Here is a 19533-nt window from a genome sequence, read left to right as displayed (position 1 = left end):
AAAATAATCAAAATAATAACAATATCACGACGTTTCGATCGCAACACAAGCAATCGTCTTCATATGAAAAAAAGAGGGGGGAATCTGCCGAGGCAGGCTGTTTGTAAAAGTTTAGAGATGGGCGGGGTAGCTAATGGAGAGGTCTCCGACACCTCCAGTACGTCTACACCAACCACAGAGCTGTTTACAAATGGTTTGGAGATGGGCGGGGTAGCTAATGTTAATGTGGGGGAGGTCTCCCATCAACTGCAGCTCTACACCAATCACAGAGCTGTTTACAAATAGTTTATAGATGGGCGGGGTAGCTAATGTTAATGTTGGGGAGGTCTCTCGTCAACTGCAGCTCTACACCAATCACAGAGCTGTTTGTAAAGGTTTAGAGATGTGCGGGGTAGCTAATGTTAATGTAGGGGAGGTCTCTCGTCAACTGCAGCTCTACACCAATCACAGAGCTGTTTGTAAAGGTTTAGAGATGGGCGGGGTAGCTAATGTTAATGTGGGGGAGGTCTCTCGTCAAATGCAGCTCTACACCAATCACAGAGCTGTTTGTAAAGGTTTAGAGATGGGCGGGGTAGCTAATGTTAATGTAGGGGAGGTCTCCCGTCAACTGCAGCTCTACACCAATCACAGAGCTGTTTGTAAAGGTTTAGAGATGGGCGGGGTAGCTAATGTTAATGTAGGGGAGGTCTCTCGTCAACTGCAGCTCTACACCAATCACAGAGCTGTTTGTAAAGGTTTAGAGATGGGCGGGGTAGCTAATGTTAATGTTGGGCAGGTCTCTCGTCAACTGCAGCTCTACACCAATCACAGAGCTGTTTGTAAAGGTTTAGAGATGGGCGGGGTAGCTAATGTTAATGTGGGGGAGGTCTCCCGTCAACTGCAGCTCTACACCAATCACAGAGCTGTTTGTAAAGGTTTAGAGATGGGCGGGGTAACTAATGTTAATGATGGGGAGGTCTCCCGTCAACTGCAGCTCTACACCAATCACAGAGCTGTTTGTAAAGGTTTAGAGATGGGCGGGGTAGCTAATGTTAATGTAGGGGAGGTCTCCGTCAACTTCAGATCTACACCAATCACAGAGCTGTTTGTAAAGGTTTAGTGATGGGCGGGGTAGCTGTTAATGTAGGGGAGGTCTCCGTCACCTGCAGTAGGGCTACACCAATCACAGAACTGTTTACAAATGGTTTAGAGATGGGCGGGATAAATTTTGATTTAAAGCTTTCGTGACTGCAGTGAATTGGTTCTTTCGGTAAAGTCACGTTGAAGGGAAACAATAAAATAATAAAATATATATAAAACATATATAAAACAATAAAATTCTCACGACGTTTCCACTGCAACACAGTCATCATCAAATGTTCTTGCCGTTGGTTTTCACACCTGATGATGACTGCTTGTGTTGCAGTCGAAACGTCCTGATAATTTTATTGTTTTGTATTTATTTTATTGTTTCCCTTCAACGTGACTTTACCGAAAGAACCAATAATATGGGCGGGGTAGTTAATGCCAATGTGGGAGAGGTACTACGGAGCTGTGTGGGGTGGCCATTGTATTGTGAGGGTTTAGAATTTTACCTGTTGCGATCGAAACGTCGTGATATTGTTATTAGTTTTATTTTTATTTTTTCTATCTACGTGGCTTTTCTGAAAGACCCAAAGAATATGAATTCCTGCAGTCATGAAAGCTTTAAGTCAAGATTCGTACCAGGTAAGGCACACCGAGCTAAAGAGTTATTTTTCAAAGCGACCTGGCCACAAATGATAGCTCAACGAAGTGGCTTTTCATTTGGAAATTTATAGCATTCAAATACTTTGTAATTTGATTCAATGTGTCATATATGCAACACAGTACTATGGTGATAATGCAAAACCTGTTTAACAAGATGGTCAGATGTTTGTAAGAATATTGTTGCAATTGCTGATGTGACACGGACACTTACATTAAGCACCCCATGCATGAACATCCACATGGCTTGTTCAATCTACTGCTAGATGAATGTCTCACCACAATGTTTTGGTGGCTGTTTGACCATCCCTCGCCGGGGGGTCACGCGTAATGAATCCACTGCCTGGATGAGGGCTTCCCCGAAGCCGTCGCCCCCTTCCACAAGCCCGCAATGTAACAATCCACGCATCCCAGACGCGCTCCGTTCGCTTGGTCGCCACTCCCCTCGCCGTTCTTGGCCATCAGTCATCGCCCCTTCTGGCCGGGACGCGTCCACTCTAAAGCCCCCTGATGATGATGTGGATGCAGATGATGATGATCATTATCATGTGCATGATGTAGATCATGATGTGGACGATGCTGATGATGCGGACGATGGTGATGTGGCCGAAGACGATGGTGATGTGGCAAAAAGACGATGGTGGTTGGTCATGGTGATGTGGATGATGGTTACGTGGATGATGCTGATGTGGCTGAAGATGATGTGGGTGGTCATGATGATGTGGATGATACTGATGATGATGTAGATGATTATGATGTGGATAATAATGATGTTGGTGGTGATGTCGATGATGATGTAGATGATGATTATGATGTGGGTGATGATTTTGATGATGTAGATGATGTGGATGAAATTAGATTCTAAACTTTCATGACTTGTTTCTTTCAGTAAAGTCACGTAGGAATAATTTATTTATTTCCATGTGACTTTATCGAAAGAATCAAAGAGTATGATGATAATGTGGATGATATTGATGTCTTTACCGTGCGTGTATTCTCCACTCCACGTCTTCGTCGACCAAATTCACATCTCTCTCCTCGCTTCTTCTTCTTGGTAGGCGTGTTCTGCCACTGCCGACAGTTGTATTTGGGAGTATTTAATATTTTTTTGGTGATCTTGTACTCTCGTGCTGATCATTTGTCCTTTTTGTCCAACATAGTATTTGCCAGACGTGCAAATTAATCCGGTACACACCTTCTGTTGACAGCATCGGTAATACATCTGTTGTACAAGATATTAATTTACATATTATATGTATTATGCTAAATATGATTCAGATGCTTTTTTTTCTACAACCATCTGGCTAGTTTATCAATTACTCCTGCAATGTACGGTATTTTAATAGTTTTAATTACTTGGTCAGTTTCAACGGGCATGTTTTTAATTTGATTTGCCATTCAGTGCCCTGTTGATTTGTGTATCATTGTAACCGTTCAATTGCAGAGCTTCGTTAACATGGTTAATTTCAATTCCTCGACTGTCACCATTTGACACTTTCTTAGCCCGATGTCTGAGCATTTTGATGAGAGGATTTCTGTGCAGGATGATGGTGGGACTGCATTAATTAAATTAACACTCCAGAGTTTTGCAGTTCAACTTTCAATGATTGTCCCACACTCAGGGGTCATTTTATTATATACTGTTTTATCAGTCATTAGATTTAGCAAACCTAAAATGTGGAAGATCATTACTCCATCGCTACAGCTATTGAGAGAGCCATGCCTTAATCTCGATGCAATGACTATTGCAGAAGACTGCACAAGAGCAACACCTTAGTACCTTAAATCCAAGAAAAGTTATTTAATGGCAAATCCTGCATTTTTATGGAAACGGATTGAAAACCCATTGCATAGTTAATGATACATCTACTGGCACAGTGCAACTGCAGATCAAGTGTAATGCCTTCACTATTACAGGGGTCACCTTGCAGGGTTGAGAACAGATCACTATTCCATCACCTACGGGACGTCTGGTAAATGCATTACCAAGTTGCAGCATGTACAACATTCTTTACAAGATTGTGCCATGTCCGTCCAGTGCTCGCAGAGCAGAATTGGCGTCCGGTTTCCCAACGAATACACTAGAATGTCGCACTCATTACACACAAGGTGCTTGCCACAAATGTACCACAATACCTAGCTGAGCATAAACGATAAAAAAATGCGGTCCTTTCAGCAGTTTTGGCTAACTATCGAACAAAGACGGTCACTTAGATACACCCCTTCGTCCCATCGTCTCTACTATCAACTCCCCCACCTACAAACTGGCTCGTTTTTTGTCTGAAATCCTGCGTCCTTTCACTGGAAAAACCACCTCTCCGGTACAAAATTCTACTCACCTGGTATCGACAATCAAGGGTATTTCCCTGTCCCCAGACGACCTGCTTGTCAGTTTTGATGTAGTTTCCTTATTCACCAAGGTTCCTGTGCCTAACACCATCGCAATCATTGAAGACTTGGTTCATCAAGGACTAGACACTGGGGTACCCCTCCTGGTGAGACACTGTTTAACCAATACATACTTCACTTGGAATGGAAATTTCTACAAACAAACTGAGGGCACCCCAATGGGCTCCCCCCTATCTCCGGTTATAGCTAACATTTTCATGGAGAAATTTGAGACTGACGCCATCCAGACTGCCACTCTGTGCCCAACCTTATGGAAGAGGTACGTGGATGACACTTTTGTCATCTGGCCACATGGCCGGCCTGCTCTAGACCAATTCTTCGACCAAATCAATTCCATACACCCAGCCATCATATTTACCATGGAAGTCGAAAAAGATGGCAAGCTACCTTTTTTGGATGTCCTAATAAAAAAGAGACCTGATGGTTCAATGAGTCTCTGTGTCTACAGGAAAGCTACCCATACGGATGCTTATCTGAAACCGGATTCCCACCACCATCCATCACAGAAGAATTCTCTCATCATAGAGCCCAAGGCATATCCGACCAGGAACACATAGGCAGTGAACTCAAGCACGTACACCAAACTCTTAAGGCTAATGGTTATTCCAACTACACAATACGCAAAGCTATCACTCAAACCATGAAGAAGGACCCTCTTGAAGAGCCTTTCAAAACCATCACTTTACCCTACATTGCGGGGATCACAAAAAAGATCTCCAAAATCTTGAATAAACACAAGATCCAGGTCCGTTTCAACACATTACATAAAATCCGTGATCTGGTTCCGTCTGTAAAAGATGTGATTCCGGACATACATTACCCTGGTGTCTACAAACTAAGTTGCCTCTGTGGTAGTAGTTACATTGGAGAAACCAAACGCCATGTCTCGGACCGCATTTGTGGACACAAAGCAGACCTTAAACACGGTAGGACCAACACCTCGGCCGTGGCAGATCATTGTTATAATTCAGTAGGCTCACATGACATTGACTTTTCCAAGACAGAGGTTCTTTGTAAGCCATCTGGCTACCATGAGAGATTCGTTCATGAGGCTATCCACATATACAAGCACAGAGACAATTTCAACCAAGAAGATGGATTCTGGCTTAGCAATCATTGGAAAGATTTGATAAACCATTTCAGGTCTTAATTGATTGTTCACACTTACAGTGGCTTTCAGACAGCATACATTAATTTTTCGTCTCCCCCCTCCTTTTTTCAGAACATAGATGGACTAGTCCTTCTAAATAAACTGCCAAATCGCTGCACGTGGCGCTGACGTTTTTTATTAAAAAAAAATACACCGTTTAAAAATAAATAAATTAATCCAAACCGACACGCCTGATGACGACCGTTTGTGTTATGGTCGAAACGTCGTGATAATTTTTTATTGTTTTATATATATATTTCTTATTTTATTATTTCCCTTCAACGTGACTTTACCGAAAGAGCTAAGAATATGAATTACTGCAGTCACGAAAGCTTTAAATCAAAATTTAAAGACGGTCACTGTATCATGCGGCACTTTTAGACGAGCTGCGGATGTCTGGGAACGCTCTTCATTCCTGTATTAGAAAGCCACTGCAGCTATACACTTTTAAAGATAAATTAAAAACTAATTTCTTTAGACCAGATGTTTCTGTTTAGTTTGTTGTCTTTACCCCGCAAACTCTGATTAGCAGTTGGCTACGTACGGTGTGAAAGAAACTGACCGTACATACAGACACGTGTTTACTACCGAGTGTACTGTACGACTAAATGCACACGGTAGCAAGAGCGCACTTTATGAATGGAATAAAGTCATTATTCACGAATGTGAGTAATTAAGTAAACAGCCAAAGAGTGCAGCAGCAGTGGCAAAGATGGCTAGGCACCACACTGCTCTACGAACCGGGCACACATGAGTTCAATTCCTGGCCATGGCCACAACAATAAACAATGGCGAGCGATGTCAGGGCTTGTTGCCCGCTACCTTTACCGACCCGCACCGAGCACCCGTGGTGGCATGTGGTTAAACAACCCCAATGCTGGGGAGGCCTTCATGCAGCAGTGGATTGGCCATGGGCTGTACAGTAGTATTACTTTTTCGCAAATAGCCATTTTAACCGTTCATTTGCAGCGCTTCTTTAACATGTTTAATTTCACTTCTCAGAATACTGATAAACTTGCCAGATGTTTGTAAAAACAAAACAAAGGGCAGCGTACTTCAATCGGGAGTATCGTTGGTAGGGCTATTTTAATAAACACAATAGACAGGAAGGACAAGTTCAAAGGCCTCGCATAATGCACATGCATAATGTACGTTGCCTCAGTAATCACCCTTCCCCACATTGTGCAAGAGCACAGAAGGGTGGTCAACACATCTACGCCTCTATATAGGGAACGAAACAGTAAGACTTCTCCACAAATCTGGCTGTCGCCTGATGAAGCTAGTTGTAATTACTGGCGAAACGTCGTACTCAGATTGTAAATGTTGTGTCTTGGCTCTCCAACACACCTGTGGCTGTTCTGGTGGCAAAGAGGCATGTCCTGTTTACGTGACAACCCTTACGAGTTGGCTGTGTCGGGTGGTGGCGGGTTTTAACGACACATATATTTACGCGATCTAACCCAAAAAAACTCAATTATGAAAAATAATTAAATGAAACATGTTAAGTATTTAATTATGCCAATGTATACAATTATCCCAATGTATGTAATTGTGAAAATTAGGCAAAATTAATAAAATAATCAAACGTGTGTGTCAAATTATTTGAGTGTAAGTGTAATGTGATCAATCGTATGTGTGGCTAAATGTGTGTAAAATATTACGTGGAAATGTATGCATATCATCTATGTGTGTGTGCTTGTATCGGAGTATTATTAATGTGTGTGTTAGTTTGTATAAGGATCAATATGTGTGCGTGTGGTTATGTGTATTATTATTGGCTTGGCTTCGTGATCTAGGGGTGTATTCTGTGTCTATGGTTATTAATGATTGATGTGTGTGTGTGATGTGATGCTCGGATTCGTCATCTAGTGGCGTATCGTGTATGTGTGACGGTGTGTGTGATGCTTAGCTTTGTTGTCGAGGGGTGTATTGCCAATCGTGATAATGCAATGATTCTCGCTTGCACTTTTCCTGATTATGATTCTCGCTTAAACATTTACTGGTTATGATTTTAGTGTAATTATGTCCGGTCTCAGGATTCAGATCTCGCCGCAGGATATAGTCCTTATAATTAAGATAATGATGCATGAACTTAGGAAGGAACCACTCAGACTCTTCTGTGTTAAGCAACTTGAATATATATTTTTTTAAAAACTCTCTAATATGCGAACACACTAATGATTGGAATTACCACTACTCATATATCCGTAAATGAAACCCCAATGGTTAGGTTGTTAAACTGAGCAACAAAACAACAGGCTAACTCCTCGTAGTAGCGCGACAATACACAACGATAGAAAAGTCCTTAAAAATGACAATATTCATACGGAACCATGCTCAAGAAACATGTGCCCAATTGGTAAGATTATGCAATTCAAATTAATATCCCGAAACAATAGTGTACATGCGCGTGTTTAGGTTTGGCTAATAGATGCTTATCAAATGGTTAGTGGACATCAATGAATTCATTGCAATGATTTTGAAATTAAAAGAAATATCTCAAAAAATAATATTCATGCGAGTGTGTAGATTCATGACGTAGATGCTTATAAATGTTTAGTGTGACATCAATAAATTAATTTGTAAAATTAAGTGATGAAAATAAAACGAATGACAAATACTTCTAAATGACCGTGTTCATGCAACTCAAGGGACAGGACAATGCTTTTCATGACCAGCTAATTAACTCACCGCCTTGGAATGGTAACCCTTTTCGAAGCAAAAAAAGCTCTTGGAACAATCTTTTTCGTACCGAAATGCGCATTGTATGTGTGTTGGAGGGCAGTCACCATGAGGTCTAATAATTATAGTGGGCACTATGCACTGGCGGAGCCAGTGGGGGGGGATGGGGGTGTGGTGGCCCGTGCCCCCCAATGATCCAATCGAAATCCCTATTTTCGATCGGATCATTGGGGTTTATTAGTAATAAATCGACATTTTGCCACCCCCAATAGCATTGTGTAGCATATTATTGCGTGCAGGGGCTCTGAGATGATAGGGCAATAGTTTGAGTCCATAATTGGCAATAACGGCAAAGAAGTTATAATTGACTCAGAATTGTGCGCAGTTGCGTATACAGTACACGACTTCCCTGAAGGCATTCACCTTCAGCGAGTGTGATGCTGATCACACAGGTTCTAATTCGACCCTCGATCGATGGCTGCGCCATCGCCGCACACACGTCGAATAAAAAGTAAGGGACAAGTCGTTACTAACAACGCCTATCATTTTTCAGTGCTGGATTGTTTCCCCCTACCTGAAAATCCTGGCTCCACTATTGGCAGTATGGTTTGAGTTGTCCACATACTATCTCTGCTGTGTTTCTGGGGTCCGAGTCAGCACACTCGTGGTTAGTGGTTAGCCGCTGCTCTGCTGGTCCTGTGAATAACAGCTGGCTTGCGCAACCACCCGTGTGCCCCCCCTCTTTATCCAGGAGGGCTTCTGCTTTGAGCTGCTTGTCACTGCTCCTCACTCACTCTCCAAAACTCATCAAATGTATTTGCACACCTCTTAGCTTCTCACAACTCTTATAGCTTAGGACAATACAACTTCTCGCAGTCCTTGACTCTGCAATCGACTCATAACATGAGAATGAATGTAGAATAAAACTGTCAGAGATACTCTGTCAGCGCCGAACTCAACACTTAGCAACACATCGCCCCTCTCCTCTGCAAGACTCGACACCCATGGTTGATTTCGAGGACCATACCCCGGAGCTTGTCATTGCAAGACTGATTTGTATGGCTTGGCTTTTTTGTTGTAGTCGAAATGTTTTGCCTCGGCTCGTCTTCTCACAAGGGACCGGAACTCCTTTGATTTTGCTCCTCGGCCTGTGATTGGTCGGTTTCCTCTAACGATGGAACAACTGTCCTTGTGAGTGACCATTTGGCCGGTGTACGTGTGTGTGTCTGTCTGTTCTAATTTATTGAAGTAATTTCCTATGTCACATCAAGGCCTGAACAATCTCATGGCCTGTGGACACAGATGCTCTCAAATGCCCCTAAGTGTAATCATTCTAGCGTGAGAGGGGGGTTTCATTTTGGCCTTTTGTTTCCTCAAGAGAGGAGTTCACAGGTATCTGTCACTGCATTATTTTTTTTTGTTTGGAACTCGCTGAATCTATATATAAGGAAATCTATTACATTAAAAATAGGCAATATCACTCTTAATATAAATTATTGGAAAAGGCATATATAAAACATCACTCTCATCATCGCCGTATCATTGTCATGGTATCACTGCTGTATCGTTATCATGGTATCATCATCGCCGAAATTGTTGTCACGGTATCACTGCTGTATCGTTATCATGATATCATTGCCGTATCACTGTCACGGTATCATCATCGCCGTATCGTTGTCACGGTATCATCGCCGTATTGTTGTCACGGTTTCACTGCTTATCGTTATCATGGTATCATCATTGCCGTATCTTTGTCATGGTATCATCATCGCCGTATCGTCATCATGATATCATCATTGCTGTATTGTTACGGTTTTCATCATCACGGTATCGTCGTCACGGTTTCATCATCATTACCATTCCATTGTCATGGTATCATTGCCATATAATTGTCACGGTGTCATCGCCATCTCGTCATCACGGTACATCATAGCTGGATCGTCATCACGGTAACATCATCACCATATTGTCATGGCGCTATGATCAGCTCTGTATTGTTTTCACAGTATCATCGCCATATCGTCGTCACGGTATCATCAACGTTATTACCTTATCGCCATATTGTCACAGTATCATCATCGCCGTATTGTCATCATGCTATCACCATCGCTGTATCATTGCCATGGTATAATCATTGCCGTATCTTTGTTACAGTACCATCATCGCCATACCGTAGTCACACTATCATCATCACCGTATCATTGTTGTCATGGTGAACCCTAGCCGTAGCTTCCCGACACGGTGATGCGGAAGAGGCTGCCGGGGATGCAATCATCGCCCCACTTGACGATGATGATGGAGTTGCCCATCTCCATCACCGTGTAGGTGACGTTGTAGATGACGTTGCCCGTGTGCTTCATGGCATGCGGGGTCCGTTCACCCCCATCATCAGCATGTCGGTGCCTGTTGGAAGCGGTGGGGGGAAGATGGTGGTGCAGTGGTTAGCGCGCTGCGCTACAAACCCGGCGACCTGATACTCCGATATCTGAGCCGGACCTGTGCCTTCCCTAGGTTGACTCATTCTTAAATTAGTACCTGGTGTGGTGTGTAAAGCATCAGCCCTGTCGAGAAAAAGGCGGCTGAGCGTGGTGCTGGCCACCCACCCTGTCCCCTATCGACCTTTTTAGGTGATCACGAACAGAATTTTCCCTGTCTCCAGGGGGGCCTTTGTGGTTGGAAGGGGGGACTGGCATGCTGTGAGCGGGAGGGACATGAATTACTCGGTGTGAAAGGTTGGATTTAGTGACTCACATGTTGGAAAGTGTTGCAGGATACATGCGTGTGTATGACTATTCTCCCTGGTTTTGCAGTTGACAGAGCTACATGTTATGGGTACAGCTAGCTCCTAGAGAGGAGCTGTGTCTGTGTTGAAGTTCGTCTTCAGTGCAACACCGAGATCTCCGAAAAAGAAACGTGACAATCGCCAAGCCCACTTAAGCACCTCTCCAGGATTGAATTTATGCTGTGAATGCGAGGGTTGGCAGTAGCTCTAATCGGCGGCACACCTCGTGGCAGAGCCACCCACTGCCACCTTCACAGTGGAGATTGGTCGACATTTTGGCGTGCCATAGCAGAACCACTGACTAGAGTGTCCACCACACAGTTGTGAACCTCTATGGGAACTATGCGAGTCTGTGAGTCTCTTTATGAGTCTATTAGTCTCCATGTGAGAGTTTGTATCATCACACCCTGTTCCCTTGTGAGTGGAACCTCAAACTCACACACAAAACCCCCAAACCCCACACACAAAACCCCCAAACCCCCAATACAGAACCCCCAAACCCCCCACACGGAACCCCCAAGACAGATGCCCCAAACCCTCTCTACAGCAGGGACGTGCGGTCAGGGAAGGCAGGGAGGCAGAGCCTCACCTGTCATAATCCAATGTAAATAGCGGTTTTGAAAAGTAAAAAAAAAAGAATAATCTAGTAAATAAAAAAATCTCCAAATTTGCGAAGCTCCACTGCAAATACAAGAAGAGAAGAGAGGTGAGGCAGCGACGAGCTCAGCCTCCCCTCTGATTGCGCAACCCCTCAGTAACTGGATTGAGCTCAGACAATAAGCGCGTGCCTGTTACAATCTCAGTATGTCACCAATGTAATGGTTGTAGACCCCTTCATTTCGTGTTCTCGCCTTCATGTAACTTATTTCACGTATATGTATGAAGATATCTAGGCTCGCTGGTCTCGTCATGAAACTGCAATGAAAAAGCACCAGGGGAGGCAGCTATCACATCTGCCTCAGTGACGGGGACGTATCTAACACGCCCCCCTCAGTTAGGACACGCCCGCTCAGTGAGGCCACGCCCCCTCCGTAAGGCCATGCCCCCCTCAGTGTCTGAATCAGGCCCTGACACTAGCCAGTGCCTCACCAGCCATTGACCTCACCTCACGTCACTGCACTACAGATTCCCAAACCCTCCACACAGAACTCGTGAACGGAACTCTCCTGGTTGTCCCTCATCTCAACCCCCCATTCTTTTCAACTTTATGCAATTTCCAACTCTGTCACACGCACTTTCACACTCTACATTTCATTCTCACGTTCACTGTCTCACTCTGTCCCTCACATTATCTCTCCCACTTTCACCCTCACCATCACATTCACTCGCATACTAAATCTCTCTCTAAATCACTCTTTCACTCACTCTCACACTCACATTATCTCTCCCACTCACTCGCATACTCACTGTCTCACTCTCATTCTCACACTCACTATCTACTCACACTTACTGTCTCACTCAATCTCTGATTCACTTTCACACTCAACATCACACTCACTCTCGATCTCTCACGCACACTGTTCAATATAACACTCACTAACTCTTATCAACACTCACTCTCACTGATACTCACTCTCCCACTCACTCTGACAATCACATTCACAAACTTTTTCACTCAAGTCTCACTCACCACTTACACCACGAATGGTTGGGGGGAAACGTGGCCACTCGTTGAGTGGGAGGGGTCTGAGGGTCTGACGCAACAGAGACAGAGGGGCGTGGCCATAGCCGTGGAGGTGAGTGACGTCACTGCACACGTGACTCCAGTGTAGTGAGACGTGCAGAGAAGGTAGCAGCACTAGCAGCACAAAGAGCCGAGCTCTTGTTGCTATTCTTTACGGGGAGTGCAGACGAGGAGGAGGGTGCACAGTGAGACTCACGCTCACTCACACACTTTCAGACTCGCTGTTTCACTCTCAAACTCTGTCTCACACTGTATCACTCTCACATACTGTCACATTCACTAATTTACTCATTCTCACATGCACTCTCACTATCGCACTAACTCACTATCACACTCACTCTCTTACGTTCCCGCTCAATAACTCACAAGCATTCAATCTCACGCTCACATTCACTATCTTACTCATACTCATTGTCTCACTCGCTCACTCACATGCACTCTCACACACACTTTTGCTCTCCTGCTCACTCTCTCTCACATTCACTTCGACACTAACTCTTAAACTCATTCACACTATCTCACTTACACTGTCTCTCACTGAATCTCACTCACAGCCACTTTCGCACTCTCCAACTCATTCTCTCGCTCTAACTCACTCTCACACTCTTACTCTCCCGCTCAATAACTCTTACATGCATTCACTTTCACACTCACTAACTCGCACTCACTCTCACACTCACTAACTCGCACTCACTCTCTCACTCGCTTTATTACTCTCCCACTCACTCTCATTAAATCCCCCACTCACTTATTCTCACATTCATTCACACTCACTCACACTCACTCTTTCATTCTCACTCAATCAATCTGTCTCATTCGCACTCACTTACTATCACACTCACTGTAACTCTCTCACTCACGTTCACACACATTCACTCTGACACCAACTCTCTCACTCTCCCATGCACTCTCACAACATCAATCTCACACTTTCACACTCACTCTCACACTCACATCCCCTCACACACTGAACTCACACTAACTCTCAAACTGACTCCCATTTAGTCTCAATCACTCATGCTCACTCACTAACTCTGATACTCACCTTCACACTATCTCAATCTCATGCATTCTCACACTTTCTCTCTCACATTATCTCTCCCACTCACTTGCATACTCACTCTCGTTCTCACACTCCCTATCTACTCACACTCACTGTCTCACTCAAACTCTCACTCACTTTCACACTCAGCATCACACTCACTCTCAATCTCTCACTCTCTCATGTACACTCTTTCACTATAACACTCACTAACTTTTACACTCACTCACTCATACTGTCCCACTCACTCTGACACATTCACAAACTTTTTCACTCAAGTCTAACTCACCAGTCACGCAACGAATCGTTGGGGGGTCACGTGGCCACTCGTTGAGTGGGAGGGGTCTGAGCGTCTGACGCACCGGAAACAGAGGGGCGTGGCCATAGCCGTAGAGGAGAGTGACGTCACTGCACACGTGACTTCCGTGTAGTGAGACGTGCAGAGAAGGTAGCAGCAGTAGCAGCACAAAGAGCTGAGCTCCTGTTACTATTCTTTACGGGGATTGGAAATAAGGAGGAGGCACGGTGAGACTCCATCTCACACTCACCCACTCACTAACTCACTCACACACTCTTAAAGGCACTCTAACATTCACTGTCTCTCTCACTAACACTCTTTCACTAAAACACTCACTAACTCTCACACTCTCTCACTCAAACTCACTCTCACACTAACTCTAACACTCACATTCACAAACTTTCTCACTCAAGTCTTACACTCACGGCACGAACCGTTGGGCGGTCATGTGGCCACTCGTTGAGTGGGGAGGAGAGATAGGGGCGTGGCCATAGCCGTGGAGGTGAGTGACGTCACTGCACACGTGACTTCCGTGTAGTGAGACGTGCAGAGAAGGTAGCAGCAGTAGCAGCGCAAGTTGCCGAGCTCTTGTTGCGATTCTTTACGGGGAGTGGAGACGAGGAGGAGGGGGCACGGTGAGACTCACGCTCACTCACACACTGTCCGACTCGCTGTTTCACTCTCAACCTCTGTCTCACACTCACTGTATCACTCTCACATACTCTCACATTCACTAACGTACTCATTCTCTCTCACATGCACTCTCTCACTCTCCCACTCACTCTCACAGTAACTCACTATCACACTCACTCTCTTACGCTCCCACTCAATAACTCACAAGCATTCACTCTCATGATCACATTCACTATCTTGCTCATACTCATTGTCTCACTCGCTCACTCACATGCACTCTCACACGCACTTTTACTCTCCTGCTCACACTCTCTCACATTCACTTTCACACTAACTCTCAAACTCATTCACACTATCTCACTTACACTGTCTCTCACTGAATCTCACTCAGAGACACTCTCGCACTCTCCAACTCATTCTCTCACTCTAACTCACTCTCACACTCTTACTCTCCCGCTCAATAACTCTTACAAGCATTAACTTTCACACTCACTAACTCACACTCACTCTATTGCTCACTTTATCATGCTCCCACTCACTCTCATTAACTCCCCCACTCATTTTCACATTCATTCACACTCACTCACACTCATTCTCTCATTCTCACTCACTCAATCTGTCTCACTCGCACACACTCACTTACTATCACACTCACTGTAACTCTCTCACTCACGTTCACACACATTCACTCTGACACTAACTCTCTCACTTTACCATGCACTCTCACAACATCAATCTCAAACTAACTTTCACACTCACTCTCACACCCCCTCACACACTGAATCTCACACTAACTCTCAAACTCACTCACATTTATTATCAATAACTCATGCTCACTCACTAACTCTGATACTCACCTTCACACTATCTCACTCTCAAACTCATGCACTTTCACACTTTATCTCACTATCTCACTAACTCTAAAACTCACGCACTCTCCCACTCACTCTTATACTTACAAACTCTCACTCTCTCATAATCACTTAATACTTTCACGCTCACTATCAGTCACACAGGGTCGGCATCGTACCCACAACTTCCTGCATCCAGACTAATAGTCTACTGGTCGACTCATGGTCCACTGGTAGACTAATATTCCACTGGTAGACTACTAGTCCACTGGTAGACTAATGCACAGGGACAACTGCCACTGGGAGTTCCCAATGGCTGGACCACATAGCAACTTCGCCCCATATTTCCAAAGCCTGGCCTTCCTCACTGTGGAACCCAGGCCCTCAGCGATTTTGGCTCATTGCTCACTTACTGCACTTTCCTCAACAGATTGCTAAAGGTTATACCGGGAGACCTGCATCTTTGTCTGTGTGTGTAGATGGCCAAGGCTGAAGAGAAGGTGGGCTCCAGGAGCGACGTGCAATGGAGTGCGCTGCCCACATCGGACGGCGTTGCCATCGCCAGTAGTAAAACCCCACGAGGTGATAGATATGATTAGAGAAGTCATGGTGGGGGACGTCATGGTGGCCATAGTTGAAAACAAAATCAAGCATGTGAATGGTTTTGGAATAAAAATGTTGCGAGGCAGGGTGGCACAGCAGGAACACTCCTCGTGCATTTCTCTTTGGAGTCGGGATAATCTCCCCCTGCTCTACATGGGATTCCTCCAGGCTCTTCAGTTTCCTCCCACAGCGAAGGAAAATTACTAAAACATCCCAATGCAAAAAAATATAGTGTTGGTGATTATATGCAGTTCAGGCACTCAGTGGAGCTTTCTTGGGTAAACAAGCATCATACATTTTATTATCATTTCAGCAGGAAGGGCCCAATAAGCAGCCAGGTTATGTTTCATGGGTGTCCTGCGATCGTTTGGATGTTAAACAAGTCTTCATGTCAAAAGCGCGGTTACATAGGTGGTGATACCAAATTTGTCATTAGTCTGTTCTTCACATGTTATAGGAATACGGAATTGGTTAACAATCCAATGGAAAAAAAACCCACTACATTGCTTAATGAACAAATTAAAGAAACGAAAACGTATTTAACAAAACAATATTATAACAATAGTACAGTGTTAATCATCATTGTTCTCATGTTTGCAGAAATCTTGAAGCTCTTTGGGGATTTCCTGACCCCCACCGAGAGAAGCGAGGTCCTCACCGTGAATAACGTCTGGTATTTCGGCGTCCATAACAAAGGCTTTGGCACCCAGAACCATGGCTACGATGATGTCTACAACCATTATGTCTCGGTACGACTCTCCTCAGGGCACGTAACACGTGGAGAACATACAAAGTCTGCACACTGGCAAACACCATGATCATCTGCAGAACATCCGGCCAACATACCTGACACATTCACACAATCACTCTTACACATGCCACACAAAATATTGCATCCATACTCAGTGACTGAATGAGCAGTGACTGGATCAGTATACTTAGTTGATGTGATTGCTCCGCAGGTCGAGCATGAGCACCTCAATTTCCGGTATGAGGTGCTGAAGAAGGTGGTCGGACCTTACAGCCAGATCTTCAAATGCCGTGACCACAAGACCAACACCCGAGTGGCTGTGAAGATGTGGAGACAGTCATTCAGGTAAGACTTCACAATGGCTTGCATGGAGAAGGCAGGACAGTAAATCAATTCCATCTTTATGTGGGTAGTGTTATGGTGCTCATATGTGCGGGTTTTCTCTGGATTTATGTTTAACTTCTTTCGCGCCGTACGTAGCCCACTGTATTAATCGCAGGTGTGATGAAGGACAACTGTCTTTTAGAGCGAGCGACATACTGCGTGTTGCCAGGGTCACTTCTTGTAATTAATATGAAGCTGTGGATTTCCGCTGTGCAGTGCCGAGGAAGACCACAGCCAGTGGATGGAGTACCACATCTTGCGCCAACTTCAGGGCTGGGCTAATGATGATGTCAACGTTGTCAGAATCCTCGACTTTTTCACCTTCAGGGGTCACAACTGCCTCGTCATGCAGCTCATACCGAAGTACGTACCCCGCTGTCTGAGCAGCTCAACAGAGACATGCAAAGCTGGCTGCTCCACTCCATTTTCTCCTCCAGACTTGCTAATTTTTCTACAGCCACGCCAACAACCGGCAGTGTGGCGGCAGTGGTAACACTCGTGCATCATACCAAGAGGTTGGGTTCGATTGCTGACTCGGATAAGTGTCTGTGTGGAGTTTGTTCTCCCCTTGTTCTGCATGGAATTCCTCTGCATTCTCCGGATTCCTCCAATAGCAAAACACTCGCACACAATTTAACTGGCATCCGACAAATTTTCCAATTCTGAGAAAATACCTTAAAATGACTCAGTTGGGATTACACATAGGAACAATGTCACCCCGACAGGAGAACTTGGCGGGACCCTCTGGAGAAAGTGTTTACATTTAGTGAGGCTTCCATATGATAAACGAGTATAATAATTGTTGATCATTGTTATTGTTGACTCAGCCCTTTACAGGATGGCACTGACTTTGTGTTGTTGTCTCTTTAACAGAAGACGTCTGTTAAGTGCCGTTGATTGCACGGCACCCCAGCACATGGAGATGACAATGGTGAAACTGTTCACCAAGTCCATTCTCAAATTCCTCATTCAACTCCATGCAAAGGGAATCGTGCATGGGGACATCAAGCCGGTGAGTGGAGACCACGTTCAGTGCAAGTGCAGCATTAATTTGAGTTCCCGTTTGGGGCTCATCTTCATAAAACCTAGACCCATTGATCAAAGCGTTAATGCAGCCACTCTGTCCAACTGTCAATAGCTGCGGGTCATAACTGTTGTACAGAGGGTTATGTATGGGTGAAACTTAAGTTTAAAGGTTTTTTGCTATTAGGGACTCGCACAAGAGAAAACCAGACACGTCGAAACAAAGCATTGCCCAAATCATGGAGACACAAACCAGTGCAAGTAAAAGGAGGCTTTGCAAATAAGCAGCTGTGCTTTAACCTGACAGCTGCCCACCTGTTTTCATGCTGCTCATGCGCATGAGAATACGTTACCAACTTCATGCATGTGCATGCTTCTGCCTAACTCAAACTCACAGCTACAAGCTCCGTTTGGCCCTCTTGTAACAATCGTTATTCAGGTATGATAAGAGCGCCCTCTTTTACGCCGGGTATCCAAGAGTGCTCTACATGAGATTATCGATTGGCATCATTTCATCTAAATACATTTGAATTGGCACCCCATTGGCAGCCGTCAGAAAACATTCTCTTGAGTCACTTTGAATAACCTTGGCAAAAGCATGTCATCTCCAATTCCCCTTTTAATATTATGGTAATTTTGCTACATGATCAATGTTTTGCAGGCTGAATTGTTGTGCATGCCTGTAATTCAGCACTGTAGAGCCGCAGGTTGGTGGATCACACCAATGGTGTGAAACATCATCTGTGGCCTCTCCTCGTGCCTCAGAGTGGTTCTCGCTCTTCCAGATAGAGTGAATACTGCATGGCATTGGCGCATTACAAGTTGACATTATTATCATAACCTCTGAATGTGAATATCTTCTGCTGCCCATCGTCTAGAGGAACATGTCGATTAAAGAGCCTGGGGCAGGGACCATCCGGATGATGAGTTTTGAAAACAGCTTTTTGGTGGGACGCCAACGTGAGTCGTGAGTGTGTGGCTGAGTGTGAGAATGTGTGTTTATGCAGTTTGAGGAGCAGTAGTGTAGTGGTTAGCACACTGCACTACGAAACTGGCGACCCAGGTTCGAGTGGCGGTTTTCTGAACCGGTCATGGGCCTCCCCTAGGCAGACTCAGTCTCAAATGAGTACCTGGTGTGGTGTGTATACAATGCCACTCAGGAGACAAAGGCGGCCATGCACGGTGCAGGCCACCCACCCCCTTCAAGTGTCGTTCCAGTTTTGAAAACAGCATTTTGGTGGGACGCCAACGTGAGTCGTGAGTGTGTGGCTGAGTGTGAGAATGTGTGTTTATGCAGTTTGAGGAGCAGTAGTGTAGTGGTTAGCACACTGCACTACGAAACTGGCGACCCAGGTTCGAGTGGCGGTTTTCTGAACCGGTCATGGGCCTCCCCTAGGCAGACTCAGTCTCAAATGAGTACCTGGTGTGGTGTGTATACAATGCCACTCAGGAGACAAAGGCGGCCAGGCACGGTGCAGGCCACCCACCCCCTTCAAGTGTCGTTCCAGACTTCATA

The 19533-nt window shown here is 44.8% G+C and overlaps 1 protein-coding gene across 1 annotated transcript in view; it reads right to left on the bottom strand.

Moving 5' to 3' along the window:
* Positions 1-5404: 5404 nt before the first annotated feature.
* The window catches only part of LOC116944517 (uncharacterized), a 32551-nt gene continuing 18422 nt past the window's right edge, over positions 5405-19533 (bottom strand). The window contains exon 3 of the mRNA XM_076053603.1: positions 5405-10369. The gene's annotated coding sequence lies outside the window, so the exon portion shown is untranslated. The remainder of the gene's footprint in view (positions 10370-19533) is intronic.

The sequence above is a fragment of the Petromyzon marinus genome, chromosome 3 (genome assembly GCF_048934315.1).
Source record: "Petromyzon marinus isolate PM22_M1 ecotype Great Lakes invasive population chromosome 3, UKy_Petmar_22M1.pri1.0, whole genome shotgun sequence".
Classification (NCBI taxonomy): Eukaryota; Metazoa; Chordata; class Hyperoartia; order Petromyzontiformes; family Petromyzontidae; genus Petromyzon; species Petromyzon marinus.
This window is presented reverse-complemented; position numbering and strand designations above follow the sequence as displayed.